The sequence below is a fragment of the Oncorhynchus nerka genome, linkage group LG24 (assembly GCF_034236695.1).
Source record: "Oncorhynchus nerka isolate Pitt River linkage group LG24, Oner_Uvic_2.0, whole genome shotgun sequence".
Taxonomy (NCBI): domain Eukaryota; kingdom Metazoa; phylum Chordata; class Actinopteri; order Salmoniformes; family Salmonidae; genus Oncorhynchus; species Oncorhynchus nerka.
The window spans coordinates 63638654-63662118 of record NC_088419.1 but is presented as its reverse complement, the minus strand read 5'-3'; the positions used below and the strand labels follow the sequence as shown (position 1 = coordinate 63662118).

The 23465-nt window shown below is 44.9% G+C and overlaps 1 protein-coding gene across 1 annotated transcript in view; it reads left to right on the top strand.

Moving 5' to 3' along the window:
* Positions 1-23465, top strand: part of LOC115108735 (leucine-rich repeat-containing protein 7-like) — a 114813-nt gene that overhangs the window by 37853 nt on the left and 53495 nt on the right. The window lies entirely within an intron of this gene.

Here is a 23465-nt window from a genome sequence, read left to right as displayed (position 1 = left end):
AGTTCCTTGGTGTCCACATCACCAACAAACTAACATGGTCCAAGAACACCAAGACAGTCGAGAAGAGGGCACGACAAAACCTATTCCCCCTGAAGAAACTAAAAAGATTTGGCATGGGTCCTCAGATCCTCAAAATGTTCTACAGCTGCACCATCGAGAGCATCCTGACTGGTTGCATCACTGCCTGGTTTGGCAAGTGCTCTGCCTCCGACTGCAAGGCATTACAGAGGGTAGTGCGAATGGCCCAATACATCACTGGGGCCAAGCTTCCTGCCATCCAGGACCTCTATACCAGGTGGTGTTGGAGGAATTCCCTAAAAATTGTCAAAGACTCCAGCCCCCCCTAGTCATAGACCATTTCCTCTGATACCGCACGGCAAGCGGTACCGGAGCGCCAAGTCTTGGTCCAAGAGGCTTCTAAACAGCTTCTACCCCCAAGCCATAAGACTCCTGAACATCTAGTCAAATGGCTACCCAGACTATTTGCAGTGCCCCCCCTCTCACCTCCTCTTTACACTACTGCTACTCTCTGTTGTCATTTATGCATAGTCACTTTAATAACTTGACCTACATGTACATACTCCCTTAACTAACCGGTGCCCCCGCACATTGACTCTGTATCGGTACCCCCTTGTATATAGTCTCGCTATTGTTATTTTACTGCTGCTCTTTAATTACTTGTTACTTTTATCTCTTATTCTTATCCATATTTTTTTGAAACTGTATTGTTGGTCAGGGGCTCGTAAGTAAGCATTTCACTGTAAGGTCTACACCTGTTGTATTCAGCGCATGTAACTAATAACATTTGATTTGATTTGTGTCAGGCCCATTGTGGTCTAACATTACCGCTTCCTCAATGAGATTATCGGCTGTTTCAGATACCTCCACCAACTTCCACTACAAGAATTTTGGTATCTTTCAAGGATTTTATGTAATCTATCACAAGACATCTAGTGAACCTTTTTTGTACTTCAGATTATCCCAGGTTTCTGTAATCTCATGTGAGTGCATTCCATCTATTGGCACAATGGACAGTTTTTAACATCTCGTCCCGTGTTTTATGATTCTGATCATCTGGACCAGTCCAGTGACTGCTGTGAAAGGACAGCTGACAACATAGGAAAGTCTGTGTGACAGCTTGGAGAGACAGCTGACCGGAGGGAATAGACCCCACTGGGGCTGTCATGGGCTAGCTACCCATGTTGGCAGTCTCCGACGCTGTTTCAGTATGTTGGAGACACCCGCTAAGTGCTACTGAAAGTCAACAAAGGAACATACCCCTAGAGCCTGCGAGAGCTGGGGCGCAAGATGGCTCAACGACTGATCACACGGTTACAGACCCAGGAACGGAAACGACTACGAGTAGGAACACAGCACATGAGACAACCATAACAGCAGCAGGACACACACTTCAGGTGTGCAGCTGTGGTTGGGAGAGAGTAACATCGGCAAGGGGGTTAAGGATCCATCAAGGGAGGAAAAGGTGCTTGGGAGAGCAGAGACAGGGACCTCGCATTGACCAGTACTTCTTACGAAGCAGCCAGTCAAATCAGTCGAATGAAGCACAGCGACGGGACGCAAACCAAAGTTCGCAGAGCATCAGCACCCCTGTAACTGAGGAGGATAACACAAGCACAGAAATGCCGGTGGATGAACTCACCCAACCACAGAGACCTCTAAAAGAGGAAAAGATCAAAGGGCACAGACCGAGTGTGAAGTGGCCCAAAGCTGTTGAAAAGAGAGAGTGGGAAACAATCAACAACGACCTGACAAAAATATTGGAACAACAGGTAGGAACAGCAGAGAAAAAGCTTGAAAGGATGGGAGACATTATCTACCACTACGGAGAAGAGCGCTTTGGAGTAAACGAAAGGAGAAGTGGCAAGACACCACCCCCGCCAGCCAAATCTAGGAGACAGCAGGAGATCGAGATACTTGTCAGAGAGAGAAGGCAGCTGAGGAAGCAGTGGAAGAAGGCCTCTGATGCAGAGAGAGAAGGTCTCATGCTACTCCAAGCAGACATTAAATGTCGGCTGGCAACCTTGCGAAGAGCGGAAAACTTAAGGAAACTTCGTAGGAAGAAGAAACACTCAAGAACACTGTTCTATAAAAAACCCTTTAAGTTTGTCAAAGATCTCTTCGCAAAGGAAAAGTGCGGAATCCTAAAAACTCCAAAGCCTGAACTGGAAGAACATCTGGAAAAGGTCCACCAGGACATGAAAAGGCATGAGCAGATAGTCATCCCACATGACATCCCACCTATTCAACCACCAGAATTCAATCTGGACACTGACCCTCCAAAATGGAGGGAAGTAGAGAACGTTGTCCGAAGAGCAAGAGCGACCTCTGCTCCTGGGCCTAATGGAGTACCATACAAGCTCTACAAGAACGCCCCAGATGTTCTACGCTTTCTTTGGAGGCTCATGAGGATAGTGTGGCAGAAGGAAATAATACCAAAGGCATGCCGAAGGGCTGGTGGTGTGCTAATCCCGAAAGAGAAGGATGCGACAGACATCAGTCAATTCCGACCAATCTCCCTTCTCAACGTCGAAGGGAAGATCTTTTTCAGTATAATAGCACAGAGGCTGTCCACTTATCTGGAAAGGAACAAGTACATTGATACATCTGTACAGAAAGCAGGCATTCCTGGTTTCTCTGGTTGCCTGGAACATACTAGTATGATTTGGCACCAGATCCAAACAGCTAAGAAGGACAAGAGAGACCTCTATGTCATCTTCCTCGACCTGGCCAATGCCTTTGGCTCAGTTCCCCATGAACTCCTCTGGGAATCCTTCAACATTTTCCACGTACCAGAACCCATCACTACACTGGTAAAGGCCTATTTCCAAGACCTGCAATTGTGTTTCACAACACCTGACTTCACAACAACATGGCAGCGCTTGGAAGTAGGCATAATGGCAGGCTGTACAATTTCTCCTCTGGCCTTCACTATGGCCATGGAAGTCATCATCAGGGCATCGAGATGGGTGGTCGGCGGTGAGAGAACTAAGGAAGGGCTCCGTCTCCCACCTATCCCGAGCATACATGGATGACATGACTATACTGACCACCACTGCAGCATGCACCAGGCGGCTACTTGCAAAACTGCAGGATAACATCAAGTGGGCCCGGATGAAAATCAAGCCAAGCAAATCTCGAAGCATCTCCATAGTCAAGGGACAGCTTAAAGATGTGAGGTTCTGCATTGGAGATGACCCGATACCAACGGTGTCTGAGCAACCCATCAAGAGCCTGGGTAGATGGTACAACGAAAGCCTCCGGGATAAAGATCAAGTGCAGCAAGTAAGGCAGGACATCGCCGACGGTCTTGAGAACATCAACAAGACCCTACTGCCTGGGAGGCTCAAGCTTTGGTGCCTACAGTTTGGACTTCTCCCCGGGTAATGTGGCCACTCACCGTCTATGAGGTCCCAATAACAACAGTGGAGAAGATGGAGCGAACCATTACCTCATACGTGAAGAAATGGCTGGGTGTCCCACGATGCCTGAGTAACATCGGCCTGTATGGCAAAGGGGTCCTTGAACTACCTCTTACAAGTCTAACGGAGGAGTACAAGTGCTCTAAAGTAAGACTTCAGATGACATTGAAGGACTCCAAAGACCAGACCATTAGCAAGGCTGCACCTCTCCTACAAACTGGACGGAAATGGACATCATCCAAGGCTGTGCAGCAAGCAACATCAGCCCTGAGACACCAAGACATTGTGGGGAATATCCAGCATGGAAGAGGAGGCTTTGGCCTGGCAGCAAGCAAACCAACGTTCCATAAGGCAACAACATCTGAACGCAGGAAGCTGGTGGTCGAGGAGGTGCGCAGACAGGAGGAGACTGCAAGAAGTGCAAAGGCTGTCTCTCTTGCTAAACAAGGGCAATGGACGCGGTGGGAAGGCCTGGAGAGGAGAAAGATCAACTGGAGTGAGCTTTGGCAAATGGAGGCAAGCAACATCAGCTTCATCATAAGAGCTGTTTATGATGTGCTTCCATCACCAAAAAATCTACATCAATGGTATGGCGAGGACTCGACCTGCCCCCTCTGCCCAGCTCCAGCGACTCTCAGGCATATAATGACAGGTTGCAAGACCAGCCTCTCACAAGGCCGCTACACCTGGAGGCACAATCAGGTCCTCAAGAGCCTGGCTGCAGCACTTGAGACCAAGAGGAATGCAACCAATTCATTACCTCCAAAAACAAGCAATCCCGTCAAAACAACAACATTCATCCGGGAGGGACAGAAAAGGCCCAAGTATCCTCCTACAAAGCCAGAAACTGGACACCTAGCCATGGCCCGGAACTGGAAGATGCTTGTCGATATTGGCCAGCAACTCATTTTTCCACCAGAGATTGCTTCTACCAACCTTAGGCCAGACATGGTACTCTGGTCCCTTTCACGAAAGGCTGTGTACATCATAGAGCTCACAGTCCCGTGGGAAAACTCTGTTGAAGAGGCCTACGAGCGTAAGAAACTGCGTTACACAGAGTTGGCAGCAGACGCAACTCAGCGTGGCTGGAATGCAAAGGTCTGGCCAGTTGAAGTGGGATGCAGAGGATTCGTGGCTTCTTCCATCATCAGGTTGCTGAAAGAACTTGGAATCCATGGACAGGCTCTGCGGCAGACCGTCAGAGCAGTTTCTCAAGCAGCTGAAAGAGGCAGCCAGTGGATCTGGATCAAATGGAAGGACCCTTGCTGGGCTATAACTTCATGACCCCCCACCCCCACCTGAGAACCCAATTCAGATCCCTCCAACTTGAGGAGGGCATATGAGGTATGCGGTCAGCTGTATGGCTGGCTCAGGGAAGAGGACGCCCCTGCCTTGCATAGTCCCGTGGGACATCTTAATTGGGCATGGGACACAAGCTAAGGCTTGATTACCCTTTAGCTGGCCACCTTTGATGAGGGTGTTTAGTGATTAAAGGCCGAAACACCCACTGATTCGAAGGCACACTACTGAGGATGTGTCCCAAAATTGACATCTTACCCCAGTCTAAGAAATAAACCTCCCATGCCACTCTGTCAACATCACGGCAAATCTCATGTGAGTGCATTCCATCTATTGGCACAATGGACAGTTTTTAACATCTCATCCCGTGTTTTATGATTCTGGACCTCTGAGTGGCCTCATGTAAAATATATGAAATAATTTAATAAGATTTTTTTTAATTAAATAAAAACTGTATGACAAAGCTGTAAAACATTCTCCTAAATATAAACCATCAATTTAGTGAATACCATTGGTGTCTAATATGAGAGTTTCAGCAATAGCTGGAAGAGTTGTAGAGTTAATTGAAAATGTTAATTGATTCAATGCTTTTTTTCATTAATTTGGCTATTTTCTCTTGAACCATATGGTCTATCTACTAGAAACTCATGGACAATATGGAGACAGATATAATAAATGAATACTATATATGAATGCATTCAAATTATTCAAGTATAAATTACCAAAGTTAACGATAGAGTGCCATCGATCTTCTGTTATTTTCTGAAGATTACCAGTAGCATTGCAACCCTACTTACAACACACACACACACACACACACACACACACGCACGCACGCACGCACGCACACACGCGCAGAACATGCCTTAATTGTTATTTGATATTTTAAATGGTAGTTTAGCACAGTTAAATGCTTCATGTGCTGAGGCTAAATGCTTATTAGCCCCCAATATAGGGATGTCGAGTGTTGGAAAAGGGAGGAAAAGGTGCTTGAGGTTGGCCAGCCAACTTAATGACGTATTTTGAGAGGGGGAGATGGTAAAAGTTGAGTTCTGTGAGCGGGAGTGAGAGAAAAATGTGTCTGTTATTGGGGTTGTGTAGCTCATAAAGGGACACAGAAGAAAGAAATGGAGAGCCTCACAGAGCAATTGCCTGGCACAGACTACAAAGAGATTAAATTAGCGCTAGCAAGGCAAGGGGAGTCGATCCCAGAATAATGCATCAATGGAGAAATTCGGAAACGTAGCAGTTCTGTGTGAGGGTGAAATATATGGAAAGGTCACTTGTTCCCCAGTACTCATTAAGAGTGTAATAATGAATGGAGATGGTGGTCTAATATGTAGGTTAGAAGGCTCATCAAGAAAAATAGCATTAGAAATTACACTTTGAAAAACTTTTAATTAGATTTGACCTTTTTCAAAAATAGTTATGGTATAATATGGAATCATTAATAATACTAAATGTTGGGCAATTACTTAAGGAGTACTGACCTATACTAAAGGGACAATGAAAACACTGTTGTGTTTGTTGCACAGAAGGAATCCTCTTTTTATTACTTGGGGGTATAAATGTTTTTTTTCCGGCCTAGAGGCAGAGGACAGATTGTCTGGCTTCAGACTACAGAAGCATTAGATCAGCGTCAGATAGTGGGTCATGGGCCAAGGCTTGGGTCATACAGAGATGTACGTGCTGCAGTATATCAGGCTAAACAGACTCATTGCAGCGAAATGGGTCATTACCCATTATAGATATGTAATTATAGTAGGTATTTAACTGTGTTTCCTCCTAATGGAGACATATCATAATGCCTCTCCTCAGGATCAGCTATGATTCACTATCCTCCTCCGTAATGTGATCTGGACCTGGGTCAGCTGAGTGATTGTTTCTTTGATTGTTGTGACAGGGTGAAATGGACTACAGTTGCCTGTTCCCCTCCGGTAGCTTTACTCTGTTTATACACATAGTCAGTGAACAGATGTGGTGATGAGTGATGACAACACTACGTCACTGAACCCCTCAACCCGCCAGTTCCCTGCCTGTCTCCCTCCCTGTCTGCCCAGTGACCTGCCTGCCTGTCTCCCTGCCTGCCCCCCTCCTGTCTGCCCACTGACCTGCCTCCCTCCCTCCCTGCCTGCCCACTGATCTGTCTCCCTGGCTGACTGCCTGCCTCCTTCCCTTCCTACCCACTGACCTGCCTGCCTGCCTCCCTGCCTGCCTCCCTGCCTACCCACTGACCCACCTGCCTGCCCACTGACCTGCATGCCTCCCTGCCTGCCCACTGGCCTGCCTGCCTGCCTTCCTGCCTGCCTGCCCACTGACCTGCTAAAGATCACAGCAGCAAAGCATTCCTCCTCAGTAACCACATTTACTCACAGAGCACAAATTCCCTCTGCCTGTCAGAATTATGAGAGTGCATGGAAGTATCTGCAAGGACTCAGGCTTTAGGAAACATATTCAGGTGCATCAAGGCTTGTTCACTTGCAGACATTACATTGGAATACATTCTTGTCATATTAATCATTTTTGGCAATTAATGCTGAAACTTAGCTCATAGTGTTGAGAAAAGTGATACATTGGTTTGAGTCCACAAAAGAAATGTCAGGAGGTGTTGTCAGACTCCAGCAGGGTGAGGTATCTGTTCTAGTTCCCCTCCATCTTCACTATAATGGTCTGCTCTGCCTGATGTCCTGGATCTGTCTCCATTATCTTGAAAGTCCCTGGCTCCCTGGGCACCGAGCACCAGTTCTCACAGGCAGCTGGGAGTCCCTTCTGTTAGGTGACCTAAAACACAGCACCAATCACCACCATCCTCAGTCCTAACTTTAATGCTCAGCATTGCACTCTCTCCAGATATTTAGTTGTTGTCAACAGTATTAAGGCAGTGCACACAAGCTCCTTTTCAAAAGGTACTTTTTGTTGTAAGGGGATAAATGGTTCCATTATAAAAGTATTTATGTAAATTATTATTACTTAGACATGAATTGATATTATAGCCTCCCTGTACTGTATGTAAAAGCACTCAAGCTGTTCCCGCTTAGTCGCTACACCAGTGGCAGTCATGGGATATGGCTGCAATTTTTTTTTTTTATGTGTGCCCCTGTTCATTTGGACATAGGCCTATTTCTCAAGAGAGAACATAGTGTATCCACCCTGCATGGGAAGCATACTGCCTCTGCCAAGAGACTGGGATCTTTATGGGCCAACATAGCATGCTTACCCTGTAATAATAGGTTATTGGTTCATGTCCCGTCTGGCTGTTCCCCCTTATTCGCTACACCAATTCACCCAGAAAATGTAGTCTTTCTCTATTGTTAGTGATAGATTCCCTCTTTCTAGCAACAGAGCGTGAGATGTCATTATGATGCTGTCCCTGCCCAATCTCATGCTCAAGGATGTTCTGCGACAGAGGCAGAACTGGGCCATGGATCACAGGCTTTTGTCCAAGAACAGAGAAAAAAACTAAGTGGTGGCCTCAAAAGAGGCCAATCAAATATAGCTAAATCCCTCAGTACTGTACCATATAATGCGGTTGTTGGTAATGCTATAATGTTCTAAAATGCTTTTTGTCACTCTTGAAGGCTTGGATATCTCCTTGGTTTAATAGTCTGTGACCTGGCCACTGTATTTAAGAACACAAATGATTCCATTTTAAGCCATGAAACCTCTCCCGGCACTTGTAATTCAGACAACTGAAGCCAGTAAATCCCAAGTATTCAAGGACAGTCTCAAGTTCACTTCACTGACTTTAAAAACTTTCTACAGTACATTTCCCCAGGCTTTGTGATGTTGAGCATTTTGACTGTAATTGTTGCAGAGGCTTTTGTTATGTCACTTGCGTGAAAAATCAGCATAGTAACAGATGATTCCGTCTTACCTTCGAATCCACCTAGAGCTAAAAAGGAGGACGTGAGGGCACGTGTGTATGTATACAGTGCATTCGGGAATGTTTTCAGACTCCTTCACTTTTTCCACATTTTATTACGTTACAGCCTTATTCTAATTGATTAAAGTTTTATTCCCTCATCAATCTACACAAAATACCCTATAATGACAAAGCAAAAACAGGTTTTTAGAAATTTTTGCAAATGTATACATTTTTTAAATGGTTTCCTCCAGATGTGTCACTTGGCATTCAAGCCAAATAGTTCAATCTTGATTTCATCAGACCAGAGAATCTTGTGTCTCATGGTCTGAGAGTCTGAGAGTCCTTTAGGTGCCTTATGGCAAAATCCATGCGGGCTGTCATGTGCCTTTTACTGAGGAGTGGCTTCCGTCTGGCTACTCTACCATAAAGGCCTGATTGGTGGAGAGCTGCAGAGATGGTTGTCCTTCTCCCATCTCCACAGAGGAACTCTGGACCTCTGTCTGAGTGACCATCGGGTTCTTGGTCACCTCCCTTACCAAGACCCTTCTCCCCCGATTGCTTAGTTTGGCCGGGCGGCCAGCTCTTGGAAGAGTCTTGGTGGTTCCAAACTTCTTCCATTTAAGTATGATGGAGGCCACTGTGTTCTTGGGGACCTTCAATGCTGCAGAAATCTTTTGGTACCCTTCCCCAGATCTATGCCTCGACACAATCCTGTCTCAAAGCACTAAGGACAATTCCTTCCACTTCATGGCTTAGTTTTTGCTCTGACATGCACTGTCAACTGTGGGACCTTATATAGACAGGTGTGTTCCTTTCCAGATCATGTCCAATCAATTGAATTTACCACAGGTGGACTCCACGTTGTAGAAACATCTCAAGCATGATCAATGGAAACAGGATGCACCTGAGCACAATTTAGAGTCTCATAGCAAAGGGTCTGAATACTTATGTAAATAAGGTGTTTCTGTTCTGTTTATTATTTTTAAAACATTTAGTCAAATAAAAAATAAAAAACATTTTTCTCTCTGTCATTATGGGGTATTGTGTGTAGAATTAGGAGGGGAAAAAATTATTTCATAAATTTTAGAACGTAACGAAATGTGGAAAAGGGAAGGGGTCTGAATACTTTCCCGAAAGCACTGTAGGTGGCTGTTAAGCTAAAACATTGACATATTTAGTGAGGCTAATTCTGCAGCCGACCAATGGAAGTGCCAGTGTCTGTGACTACAAAACCTTGCATACGGACAAACTGCAGCGAATAGGAGAGCTGAGCCTTGTTAGCATGTTTCATCAAAGTGAATCTCACACCTGGTGAGTGAATATAAAAGGACTCACTGAACGTTGTTGTGAAGATAAATATATGACATTTAATGTATGAAATATATGAAATCAATATAAAAATCCCACCCAGTTGTCAACAAGTGCTATTGATCATCATCAGCACCACTGCCCTTGTGAGTTTGTTGCACAGACTGTGTTTTGTCGGTTCTCACCATTGGAAGCCATGGTCCATTGCCCAACCTGTCTGACTCATCAGAGCATTCTGTGCACTGCTTAACAACTCATCTTGTCATGTGAGGATCTTACTTTTGCCATCCTGTATCCCCAGTCTTCCTCTATAATGAATGACAACTTGCGGCAGAACAAGATAATAAAAAAGATGTTCCTTGCTTTTTCCTCCCACACACTCTGACATGTTACCACAGAGAGCCTGATTGTAATGTAAAGCACAGGACATGGAAAAAAGAAGCCCCCATTTTCCTTGCCATCGTGACAAGTACAACTGCTGTTGTGCTGAAGAGGCCTGTCCTCAAATGTTAACATTTTAGCTTGCCTGTATGATTAATGAGCAGTTGCTACGTTGTTGAGAAAACAATGACCTCACAGTATAACATGATTTCCCTTGTTCAGTCAACACTATTCTGTAAATCATTGTGTTAAACCCACTGAAGAGGTCCTTCTATTTGGAGCATTTTTTCAGTAATTTCAGAGTTTTAGAAACAACGCGCCTTTGAGGTTGACCTGGATTCTAGGATGAGAATAGCTGTCAGAAGCCCAGTCCTGTTATATAGTGTATGTGTTCATTGTCTACATCTACCAGTAGACTGAGTGACCTTTAAGTGTTCCCATCAAGTCTCAGCTTCCTGTCATCCTTCACACAGCTACAGTCCTTTAACTCCTAACATTTTAGTTTGGTATTGCCAATTGAGGGTGTAGTCTGTTTTTCCGGAATAAGGCAATGTAAAGCTGCATGTAGACATAGCAGTGTTAAATCTGTATCTGCACAGTTATTCTTTCCTGCAGCCAGCTGTGGATGTCATAAAGTACACTATGAAGTGAACCACATGCAGTACTATATGTTGAAATCCTTGTTCTAGTGTAAATTATGATGGTGTTGACTGGCCAATGACGAGAGGAGAGGCAGCTGTGATGATCTCATTCTGAAGTCACCGTGTGTGTGTGTGTGTGTGTGTGTGTGTGTGTGTGTGCGTGCGTGTGTGTGTGTGTGTGTGTGTGTGTGTGTGTGTGTGTGTGTGTGTGTGAGCATCAGTGATGGACTACAGTAGACCCTTGGGCACCATGTTTCAATGGAGAGAGCTTCCACTCTCATGATGTATGGCTCTCTAAGGCCATATTGTGGAGTCAGTCCAACAATTATTGCATGACTGAGTCTGACGACATTTTATTTTCTTGGGATTCTTACAAATAACCTCTCAGCAAACAGATCTGTGCCAGTAGTCTGTTTGTTGTCTCATCTGGATGTGCGTACTAACAGTCATTTTGAATTTAGAAATGTCAGACTGTAGTCTACATAATGACATTCATATCGTCTTCTCTTACACTGAACAAAAATATAAATGCAACATGTAAACTTTTGTTACCATGTTTCATGAACTTAAATAAAAAATCCCAGAAATGTTCCATACGCACAAAAAGCTTATTTCTCTAAAATGTTGTGCACAAATTTGTTTACATAACTGTTAAAGAGCATTTCTCCTTAGCCAAGATAATCCATCCACCTGACAGATGTGGAATATCCAGAAGATGATTAAACAGCATGATCATTACACAGGTGCACCTTGTGTTGGGAATAATAAAAGACCACTCTAAAAATGGGCTGTTTTGTCACACAACACAATGCCACAGATTTCTCATGTTTTGAGGTGAGGCTTGCAATTGGCATTCTGACTGCAAGAATGTCCAACAGAGCTGTTGTCAGATAATTGAATGTTCATTTTGTTTTAGAGAATTTGGCAATACATTCCACCGGCCTCACAACCGCAGACCACGTGTAACCACACCAGCCCAGGACCTCCACATCCAGCTACTTCACCTGTGGGATCGTCAGGGGGGGTTGGGGCGGACTAAAAAGAGTCCTTTTATTTTCTTAAAATTGTTGGTATTTTACCCCCCTTTTCTCACCAATTTTGTCATATCCAATTACGATCTTGTCTCATCACTGCAAGGGAGAGGCAAAGGCTGAGTAAGGCGCCCTCCAAATGACCCGCCAAACCACGCTCCTTAACACGGAATCGAACCCGGGTCTATAGACCTTTGCCTCTCCCGAGCCCGTTGGGGAGTTGAGGCGATGAGACAAGATCATCATTGGATCGCAATTGGATATCACTGAAGGGGGGGGGGGGTTAAATAAATAAAAGTGTACTTATTCAGATCTACCACTATCCATGCACACCCATATTAGCCTTGATTTCAATTCAATTATTTTAACGGTTTAATATTTGATGTGTTTACACAGTATGTAGAGTAGTTTCACTCTAACTGGACTATAATTTTTATGAACGTTGGTTGGCTACACTTTAAACTGTTGGTTGGATACACTTTCAATCTTAAAGTGAATCCTTCCTAAGGATGTGTATAATTGAAATAGTGTTGTTGGAGGATTAGACTGTTAAGCTTTGCAGAAACTGTGACGTAAATAAGACCTGTCACAGATAATCCAAACATATAGTTGCAGTCTGAGATAAAAGGTTAAATCAATGTCCTGTTATTGATTAGCACCTGTCTGATATAACTGTGAGATTCCCCTCAGTAAGCTATGTCCTTAACACTCCTGCCTCCAAGGCTGGCTAGGCCAAACTTCTGAGAACTGGAGAGATGGCAGACTCAGTAACTTGAACTGACTCTGCTCTAATTTAACTGCTCTCTCCCTCCTACTGCTAGTAAGGGGTATATTCACACACTCTGCTGCCTGACAGGTACTCCTTCTCACCCCTTTACACTGCCTCTCTGTGACATGTGCCCTTGAGAGTAGCTTTCTCATTTTCTTGTTAACTAGGACTGCATAGCATGCTCTAACACTAGTCAACCACACTAGGCTATATAGTGTGCTGTAACACCAGTCCCAGAGCACCAAGGCTATTGAAGTTTCTTTCTGACAAACGGTTTACTAGTGTGACTGACTGGGGTTTGAATTCAGGTCTTTTGCCCGCCACAAGACAGTCTAAGCCCTCTGAGCTAAAGCTGAGACATTCTGTAAAATTCCAAGGAAATAGTATGCCTCATACATGTTGCTGTGTGTGTGATTCATACCCATTATCATTTTTTAAAAGTAGCAAAACAAACAAGAAGTCTGTTTCTGGTGACTTTGGGTGCCCTCTATAGTCTTATCTGTAAGCCTCTGTAATCCACTGTTGGCTGATGTCCAGCTGGAGACGTTTGTATTGTGTGTCTGGCTGCACATTGTGACTGAGCCGTGGAGGGCTTACTCTTCCTGACCTGGCTGTGACTTCCACAGGGCCTGTTCTCAATCCAGCCCAAGGGAGGTAGACGACTAGTCTAGTCACTCAAACAGGACCATGCTGCTTAAGAGCGATGTGCTGCTCACTGTTAAATAAACTGCATCTCCTCTGACAGGGCAGCAGGCACAGGAAGAGAGTGAGTAGAAGAAGTAGGGGAGATGGATGAGAGTTAGGCATGCTATATTTGTACTAACTTCCCTCTTGTGTGTATCTCTTGATAGATTTGTATACGTGTTCATACTGTCGTGACACATTGACTGCTTTGGGACTTCTGCTTTGTGTTTCCATTCTAAGGAGCCATTCACAAAGTTGTCAAACTTCAACTTGGGCTCATCCAGCTGTTGCAAATTCCCATAGCTGCTAGACACTACAAAATTGTGACAGTACATGTCATTTGACTGATGTCTGAATTGTAGGTGGCAAACAACACACCTTGCTTGTATACGCTGTTAACAAATTGTGACAGAGGGCTTATGGGATTGTAAAAGTAGAGATTTTAGTGTTTTTCTCTTCAAACAAGTACAACTGCCCTAAAATATTAAATCAATGTCCTGTTATTGACTAATACCTGTCTGATATAAAGTTGAAGTCGGAAGTTTACATACACTTAGGTTGGAGTCGTTAAAACTCGTTTTTCAACCACTTCACAAGTTTCTTATTAACAAACTATGGTTTTGGCAAGTCGGTTAGGACATCTACTTTGTGCATGACACAAGTCATTTTTCTAACAATTGTTTACAGACAGATTATTTAACTTATAATTCACTGTATCACAAGTCCAGTGGGTCAGAAGTTTACATACACTAAGTTGACTGTGCCTTTAAACAAATTGGAAAATTCCAGAAAATGATGTCACGGCTTTAAAGCTTCTGATAGGCTAATTGACATAATTTGAGTCAATTGGAGGTGTACCTGTGGATGTATTTCAAGGCCTACCTTCAAACTCAGTGCCTCTTTGCTTGAGATCATGGGAAAATCAAAAAACATCAACCAAAACCTCAGAAAAAAATGTAGACCTCTACAAGTCTGGTTCATCCTTGGGAGCAATTTCCACATGCCTGAAGGTACCACGTTTATCTGTACAAACAATAGTACGCAAGTATAAACACCATGGGACCACATAGCCGTCATACCACTCAGGACGGAGACGCGTTCTGTCTCCTAGAGATGATCATACTTTGATGCGAAAAGTGAAAATCCATCCCAGAACAACAGCAAAGGAACTGGTGAAGATGCTGGAGGAAACAGGTACAAAAGTATCTATATCCACAGTAAAACGAGTCCTATATTGACATAACCTGAAAGGTTAACGATTCTCATCCTCCTCTTCTAAGGAGGAGTAGTAAGAAGGATCGGAGGACCAATGCGCAGCGTGGTAAATGTTCATTATATTTATTTATAACTCAGAACACTAAATAATAAAACAACAAAGAGAACCAAATGAAACCGAAACAGTCCTGTACGGTGCATACATAAAACACAGAACAGAAAATAATCACCCACGAAACACAATAGAAAACAGGCTACCGAAATATGGTTCTCAATCAGGGACAATGATTGACAGTTGGCTCTGATTGAGAACCATACCAGGCCAAACACAGAAATAGCAAATCATAGAAAAACTAACATAGACAACCCACCCAACTCATGCCCTGACCATACTAAAACAAAGACATAATAAAATAACTAAGGTCAGAACGTGACAGAAAGGCCGTTCAGCAAGGAAGAAGCCACTGCTCCAAAACCGCCATAAAAAGCCAGACTACGGTTTGCAACTGCACATGGGGACAAAGATCGTACTTTTTGGAGAAATGTCCTCTGGTCTAATGAAACAAAAATATAACTGTTTGGTGATAATGATCAATGTAATTTATGTTTGGAGGAAAAAGGGGGATGCTTGCAAGCCAAAGAACACTATCCCTACCGTGAAGCACGGGGGTGGCAGCATCATGTTGTGGGGTTGCTTTGCTACAGGAGGGACTGGTGCACTTCACAAAATAGATGGCTTCATGAGGAAGGAAAATGATGTGAATATATTGAAGCAACATGTCAAGACATCAGTCAGGTTGTTAAAGCTTGGTCACAAATGGGTCTTCCAAATGGACAATGACCCCAAGCATACTTCCAAAGTTGTGGCAAAATGGCAGTGGCATAAAGCCCTGACGTCAATCCTATATAACATTTGTGGGCAGAACTGAAAAAGTGTGTGTGAGCAAGGAGGCCTACAAACCTGACTCAGTTACACCAGCTCTGTCAGAAGGAATGGGCCAAAATTCACCCAACTTATTGTGGGAAGCTTGTGGAAGGTTACCCGAAACATTTGACCCAAGTTAAACAATATATAGGCAATGCTACCAAATACTAATTCAGTGTATGTAAACTTCTGACCCACTGGGAATGTGATGAAAAATATAAAATCTGAAAGAAATCATTCTCTCTTCTATTATTCTAACATGTCACATTCTTAAAATAAAGTGGTGATCCTAACTGACATAAGACAGGGAATTTTTACTGGGATTAAATGTCAGGAATTGTGAAAAACTGAGTTTAAATGTATTTGGCTCAGGTGTATGTAAACTTCAGACTTCAACTGTACCTGCGACATTCCCTTTAGTAAACTGTAACACTAGTCTAGCACACTAGGCTATATAGTGTGTTGTAACACTAGTCTACTACACTAGGCTGTATAGTGCCTCCAAGGCTGGCTAGGCCAAACTTTGCAATGGAACGTCATTAAATGTAATGTCACGGTGTAAGGCAAGTTTATGACAACCTTGTGTAGGCATTGTGACAGAATGTTTACATAAAACATTACAGATCATTGAATATGGAATGATTAGACATACAGGATGCATGGAGCTTTTTAATAGTTTTAATACTGGTAGCATCCTAGTCAATGTGTCCCAGGCTATAGGCTCTGTCTGTGTCACGAACGTTGTTATAAGAATCTGACCAAAATGCAGCGTGGGTTGGATTCATCATCTTTATTTAACGTGAACCGGCAAAAAACAATAAAGAAGAAAGAAACGAATGTGAAGCTATGCAGTGCTCAAGGCAACTATACACAAACAAGATCCCACAACCAACAGGTGGGAAAAGGCTGCCTAAGTATGATCCCCAATCAGAGACAATGATAGACAGCTGCCTCTGATTGGGAACCATACCAGGCCAACCTAGAAATAAAGAAACTAGAATGCCCACCCTAGTCACACCCCGACCTAACCTAAAATAGAGAATAAAGAATCTCTAAGGTCAGGGTGTGACAGTACCCCTCCCCCCAAAGGTGCGGACTCCGGTCGCAAAATCTGACTCTATAGGGGAGGGTCCGGGTGGGCATCTAGCCTCGGTGGCGGTTACGGTGCGGGACGTAGACCCCGCTCCACTTGCGGATCCGCCCACTTCAGTGGCGACTCTGGTGCGGGGATCGTCGCCTGAAGCTCCGGACCATGGATCGTCACCGGAGGAAACGGACAGTGGATCATCGCCGGTAACTCCAGACCGTGGATCGTCGCCAGAGGAACCGGGCCGTGGATCGTCGACGGAAGCTCCGGGCTGAAGATCGTCGCCGGAGAATCCGGACCGTGGATCATCGCAGGAGGAACCGGACCATGGATTTTAGCCAGAGGAACTGGACCGTGGATCGTCGCCGGAGGGACCGTATCGTGGATAGTCGCACTGATAGTTGCACTGGAGACACGGTGCATAGAACCTGAAAACATTGTACCGGAACGATGACACTCTCCTCAAAGCGGGTGCGGAGAGCTGGCACAGGTGGCATCGGACGGCTAACACACTCCTCAGGGCGACTGTCTTGCCTCTCCAGCCAAACCAACAGCTCTTCCGCTTCACTTTCTTCACATTTCGCCAACCACTCCTCAAAGGTCTCTATCTCACCGCTCCGTTCCCTCTCTCTCAATCTATCCAACGCTTCCTCCATGGTCTCTGACTCACCCCTCAGCGTCGCCGACCACCCCGTGTGCCCCTCCCCAATTTATTTTGAGGCTGCTTCTTGGGCCTACATCGTGGCCACGAACCCCGGTGTCGTCACTGTCCCTCCTTCGCTGCCTCCGCCTGCTTCCATGGCAGGCTTTTGTCTCCTGCCATTATTTCGTCCCAAGTCCAGGATATCCTCCACTCCCTGCTCCTCCTGGGCACGCTGCTTAGTCACACCCCGACCTAACCCCTTTCTTTCTTTCTTTCTTTCTTTCTTTCTTTCTTTCTTTCTTTCTTTCTTTCTTTCTTTCTTTCTTTCTTTCTTTCTTTCTTTCTGTCAGTGGGCCAGGCTCTGTCTGTCTGTCTTTCTGTCAGTGGGCCAGGCTCTGCCCAGGCTCTGTGAATAAGCCCCAGTGCTACAATGACCTTTTACAGATTGCTTGATTTATCTACCCTAAGCCCATTTTCCTTCATGTTCACTGTAATCTTCCATTATTTACAGCCAGGCAAGGAAGGCATAGCTCTCAATCACTTCCGCAGCATCCATCCTTATTAACATATTGTTCACAGAGGAAAAATACATACTTTTTAGCCTTCTTCTGTAAACCAGTCATATTATCAATCATATTATCATATTATCACATTTTCAATGTATCACATCAAAATAAATAAAAAATAATACAACCATTGTCCAAATTACTTACAAGCTTGCTTTGGAGCTGAAAAAAACATTACGACACACATGAAGTCCCGAAGAACCCCACCATTATGGTTACTCACTATTAGTTGATATTTCCTCAGGGAAGTATAGCAGTTCTGTGTAGGTGTCCTCACAAGATCCAGAGCAAGCACAGCTATCAATGCAGACAGTACTCCTTAGCAGCAACAGATATGCCATGGAAACATGAACTCATTTACAGTGGGGAGAACAAATATTTGATACCCTGCCGATTTTGCAGGTTTTCCTACTTACAAAGCATGTAGAGGTCTGTATTTTTTTTTATCATAGGTACACTTCAACTGTGAGAGACGGAATCTAAAACAAAAATCCAGAAAATCACATTGTATGATTTTGAATTAATTAATTTGCATTTTATTGCATGACATAAGTATTTGATACATAAGAAAAGCAGAACTTAATATTTGGTACAGAAACTTTTGTTTGCAATTACAGAGATCATACGTTTCCGGCAGTGTATCAAATACTCGTTCTCCCCACTGTATCTTCCACAAGCAATTCTCTCCAGGTCTCGCACTAGGCTAACTTCGAGGCTGTCAAATACCTCCACGATGAAACGGTAGCTTCAGTCTCTACTAAGTCTTTCTTAACAAAATCAAATAAAATCAGTATTTCCCTCCAAAACTCGGTAGATATGGGTTTTGTTATACTGTTATCTTCTTCTTTTATAGTTTTTCTTCACCAACACTGATAATGTCTCCTCATCCTTTTTTCAACATCTCTTTTTTCTTTCTTCAAGGTCTCTTTCTCAGGCCTCCTGTTAACCAGGTCAACTCTCCCATTGGCCTCAGCTTAACAAGCTACCATATTGGTCAAAACTGAAAAGTAAACTAATCTATTCACTTGTACATTAAATAAATATTTCTTCCAAAAAAATGCATTAATGACATTACACTTCAGGAGCAATTCGATCACCTTTTATATCTAATACAATGTAATTATATTATTATATTATATTTCTTGTTCCGGAGTTCTAAATTGAGCAGCTGCTGAAAAATGAGCTCCTGTATATATTGAGATTTAAATGTTTTTTTAGAGTGAAGTACATCGAAAAAATCAAGAGAAAACTGCAAGACTCAATAGAAGACAAAACAAGGAACAAACCAAAAAGACAGGCTTTTGAAGAAGTAACTATTTTTCATAAAATTGTACAGTTATCTTAGCTAGCTGAATTGCTAGCTGAATTGTTTACTTGTTGCTAAGCAGTTGCTAAGCAGTTGCTAGGGACTCTCCTGGAAGAAGCTAGCTAGCTTACAAATAATAACAACAAAAAATATCTAGTTAACAGAAGAAAGGAAGACAAAATAAGGACAGAAGAAAAAGGAAAAGAAAAAGGACAACAAAGTGAAACCTCTAAAGAAACAAGAGACCATAATACAAGAAACAGCACTATAGAGAGATAGAACAACAACAACGCAGCCACTGCCAGCTAGCCTACTTCAGCAGTACTGTATCATTTGAATTATTTTAGTCAATAAGATTCCTGCTACGTAAGCTTAACTTTCTGAACATTCGAGACGTGTAGTCCACTTGTCATTCCAATCTCCTTTGCATTAGCGTAGCCTCTTCTGTAGCCTGTCAACTATGTGTCTGTCTATCCCTGTTCTCTCCTCTCTGCACAGACCATACAAACGCTCCACACCGCGTGGCGCGGCCACTCTAATCTGGTGGTCCCAGCGCGCACGACCCACGTGGAGTTCCAGGTCTCCGGTAGCCTCTGGAACTGCCGATCTGCGGCCAACAAGGCAGAGTTCATCTCAGCCTATGCCTCCCTCCAGTCCCTCGACTTCTTGGCACTGACGGAAACATGGATCACCACAGATAACACTGCTACTCCTACTGCTCTCTCTTCGTCCGCCCACGTGTTCTCGCACACGCCGAGAGCTTCTGGTCAGCGGGGTGGTGGCACCGGGATCCTCATCTCTCCCAAGTGGTCATTCTCTCTTTCTCCCCTTACCCATCTGTCTATCGCCTCCTTTGAATTCCATGCTGTCACAGTTACCAGCCCTTTCAAGCTTAACATCCTTATCATTTATCGCCCTCCACGTTCCCTCGGAGAGTTCATCAATGAGCTTGATGCCTTGATAAGCTCCTTTCCTGAGGACGGCTCACCTCTCACAGTTCTGGGCGACTTTAACCTCCCCACGTCTACCTTTGACTCATTCCTCTCTGCCTCCTTCTTTCCACTCCTCTCCTCTTTTGACCTCACCCTCTCACCTTCCCCCTCTACTCACAAGGCAGGCAATACGCTCGACCTCATCTTTACTAGATGCTGTTCTTCCACTAACCTCACTGCAACTCCCCTCCAAGTCTCCGACCACTACCTTGTATCCTTTTCCCTCTTGCTCTCATCCAACACTTCCCACACTGCCCCTACTCGGATGGTATCGCGCCGTCCCAATCTTCGCTCTCTCTCCCCGCTACTCTCTCCTCTTCCATCCTATCATCTCTTCCCTCTGCTCAAACCTTCTCCAACCTATCTCCTGATTCTGCCTCCTCAACCCTCCTCTCCTCCCTTTCTGCATCCCTTGATTCTCTATGTCCCCTATCCTCCAGGCCGGCTCGGTCCTCCCCTCCTGCTCCGTGGCTCGACGACTCATTGCGAGCTCACAGAACAGGGCTCCGGGCAGCCGAGCGGAAATGGAGGAAAACTCGCCTCCCTGCGGACCTGGCATCCTTTCACTCCCTCCTCTCTACATTTTCCTCTTCTGTCTCTGCTGCTAAAGCCACTTTCTACCACTCTAAATTCCAAGCATCTGCCTCTAACCCTAGGAAGCTCTTTGCCACCTTCTCCTCCCTCCTGAATCCTCCTCCCCCCCCCTCCCCTCTCTGCAGATGACTTCGTCAACCATTTTGAAAAGAAGGTCAACGACATCCGATCCTCGTTTGCTAAGTCAAACGACACCGCTGGTTCTGCTCACACTGCCCTACCCTGTGCTCTGACCTCTTTCTCCCCTCTCTCTCAGATGAAATCTCGCGTCTTGTGACGGCCGGCCGCCCAACAACCTGCCCGCTTGACCCTATTCCCTCCTCTCTTCTCCAGACCATTTCCGGAGACCTTCTCCCTTACCTCACCTCGCTCATCAACTCATCCCTGACCGCTGGCTACGTCCCTTCTGTCTTCAAGAGAGCGAGAGTTGCACCCTTCTGAAAAAACCTACACTCGATCCCTCCGATGTCAACAACTACAGACCAGTATCCCTTCTTTCTTTTCTCTCCAAAACTCTTGAACGTGCCGTCCTTGGCCAGCTCTCCCCTGCTATCTCTCTCAGAATGACCTTCTTGATCCAAATCAGTCAGGTTTCAAGACTAGTCATTCAACTGAGACTGCTCTTCTCTGTATCACGGAGGCCCTCCGCACTGCTAAAGCTAACTCTCTCTCCTCTGCTCTCATCCTTCTAGACCTATCGGCTGCCTTCGATACTGTGAACCATCAGATCCTCCTCTCCACCCTCTCCGAGTTGGGCATCTCCGGCGCGGCCCACGCTTGGATTGCGTCCTACCTGACAGGTCGCTCCTACCAGGTGGCGTGGCGAGAATCTGTCTCCTCACCACGCGCTCTCACCACTGGCGTCCCCCAGGGCTCTGTTCTAGGCCCTCTCCTATTCTCGCTATACACAAGTCACTTGGCTCTGTCATAACCTCACATGGTCTCTCCTATCATTGCTATGCAGACGACACACAATTAATCTTCTCCTTTCCCCCTTCTGATGACCAGGTGGCGAATCGCATCTCTGCATGTCTGGCAGACATATCAGTGTGGATGACGGATCACCACCTCAAGCTGAACCTCGGCAAGACGGAGCTGCTCTTCCTCCCGGGAAGGACTGCCCATTCCATGATCTCGCCATCACGGTTGACAACTCCATTGTGTCCTCCTCCCAGAGCGCTAAGAACCTTGGCGTGATCCTGGACAACACCCTGTCGTTCTCAACTAACATCAAGGCGGTGGCCCGTTCTTGTAGGTTCATGCTCTACAACATCCGCAGAGTACGACCCTGCCTCACACAGGAAGCAGCGCAGGTCCTAATCCAGGCACTTGTCATCTCCCGTCTGGATTACTGCAACTCGCTGTTGGCTGGGCTCCCTGCCTGTGCCATTAAACCCTACAACTCATCCAGAACGCCGCAGCCCGTCTGGTGTTCAACCTTCCCAAGTTCTCTCCACGTCACCCCGCTCCTCCGCTCTCTCCACTGGCTTCCAGTTGAAGCTCGCATCCGCTACAAGACCATGGTGCTTGCCTACGGAGCTGTGAGGGGAACGGCACCTCAGTACCTCCAGGCTCTGATCAGGCCCTACACCCAAACAAGGGCACTGCGTTCATCCACCTCTGGCCTGCTCGCCTCCCTACCACTGAGGAAGTACAGTTCCTGCGCAGCCCAGTCAAAACTGTTCGCTGCTCTGGCCCCCCAATGGTGGAACAAACTCCCTCACGACGCCAGGACAGCGGAGTCAATTACCACCTTCCGGAGACACCTGAAACCCCACCTCTTTCAGGAATACCTAGGATAGGATAAAGTAATCCTTCTCACCCCCCCCCCCCTAAAATATTTAGATGCACTATTGTAAAGTGGCTGTTCCACTGGATGTCTTAAGGTGAACGCACCAATTTGTAAGTCGCTCTGGATAAGAGCGTCTGCTAAATGACTTAAATGTAATGTTAAATGTAAATGTAAATAAACTCTACTTGATTTTAACAAGGGTATTACACAACACTCTCTGGACATCTAAATCAATGCTTATTTTCCTTGGTTCCTGAACGTGTGTAATATTAACTGTCAGATAAATAAATACAATTGTCTATAAAATACATTGACCCCTTAAAGATGGTTACCGTGGTAACGGATTGGAGCTATTGTGAGGAGCTGTGTTTGTAAAGTTGGCTGCTAGCTGACCCTGAGGAATTCAGCTGTTGGGGTACGCATGCATTTATAATGAGTATGTACAGTGTTCTGCTGATCCACATTTCCTGGGAGAGAAGGGTTTGCTCACCGGAGCCATTGATATAGACACAAATTACAACTTTCCTTAAAAAAATAAGACAGAGCTGGCTTTTTATTGAAATCTGTAGCCACAAAAATAAACTTATTTTACAGGCAACATCTCCATTCTTGTGCATATTCTCAGCAGTGCTCTTGATAAGCCAACAAAAGAGTACATATTTTATACTCAAGAGTGAGGGCTCACGTTAGAGACATTTGGAATGACTCGTCTAGCGAATTAAATCTAATCAGCAGAGCTGTTCCCATAGAATGGCTGACAGAGAGAGATAGAGATGGAGCTGAGCCGGTGTCCTCGCTCCTCACCTCTGCAGAATCTGCTCCTGCGTCATGTAGTTTCCATAGCACCCTGAGCAGAACTGACTGATGATAACACAACATACCAAAGTGCTCTTCTTTTACTGTTTCCTTTTCTCTCTGATACTTGGT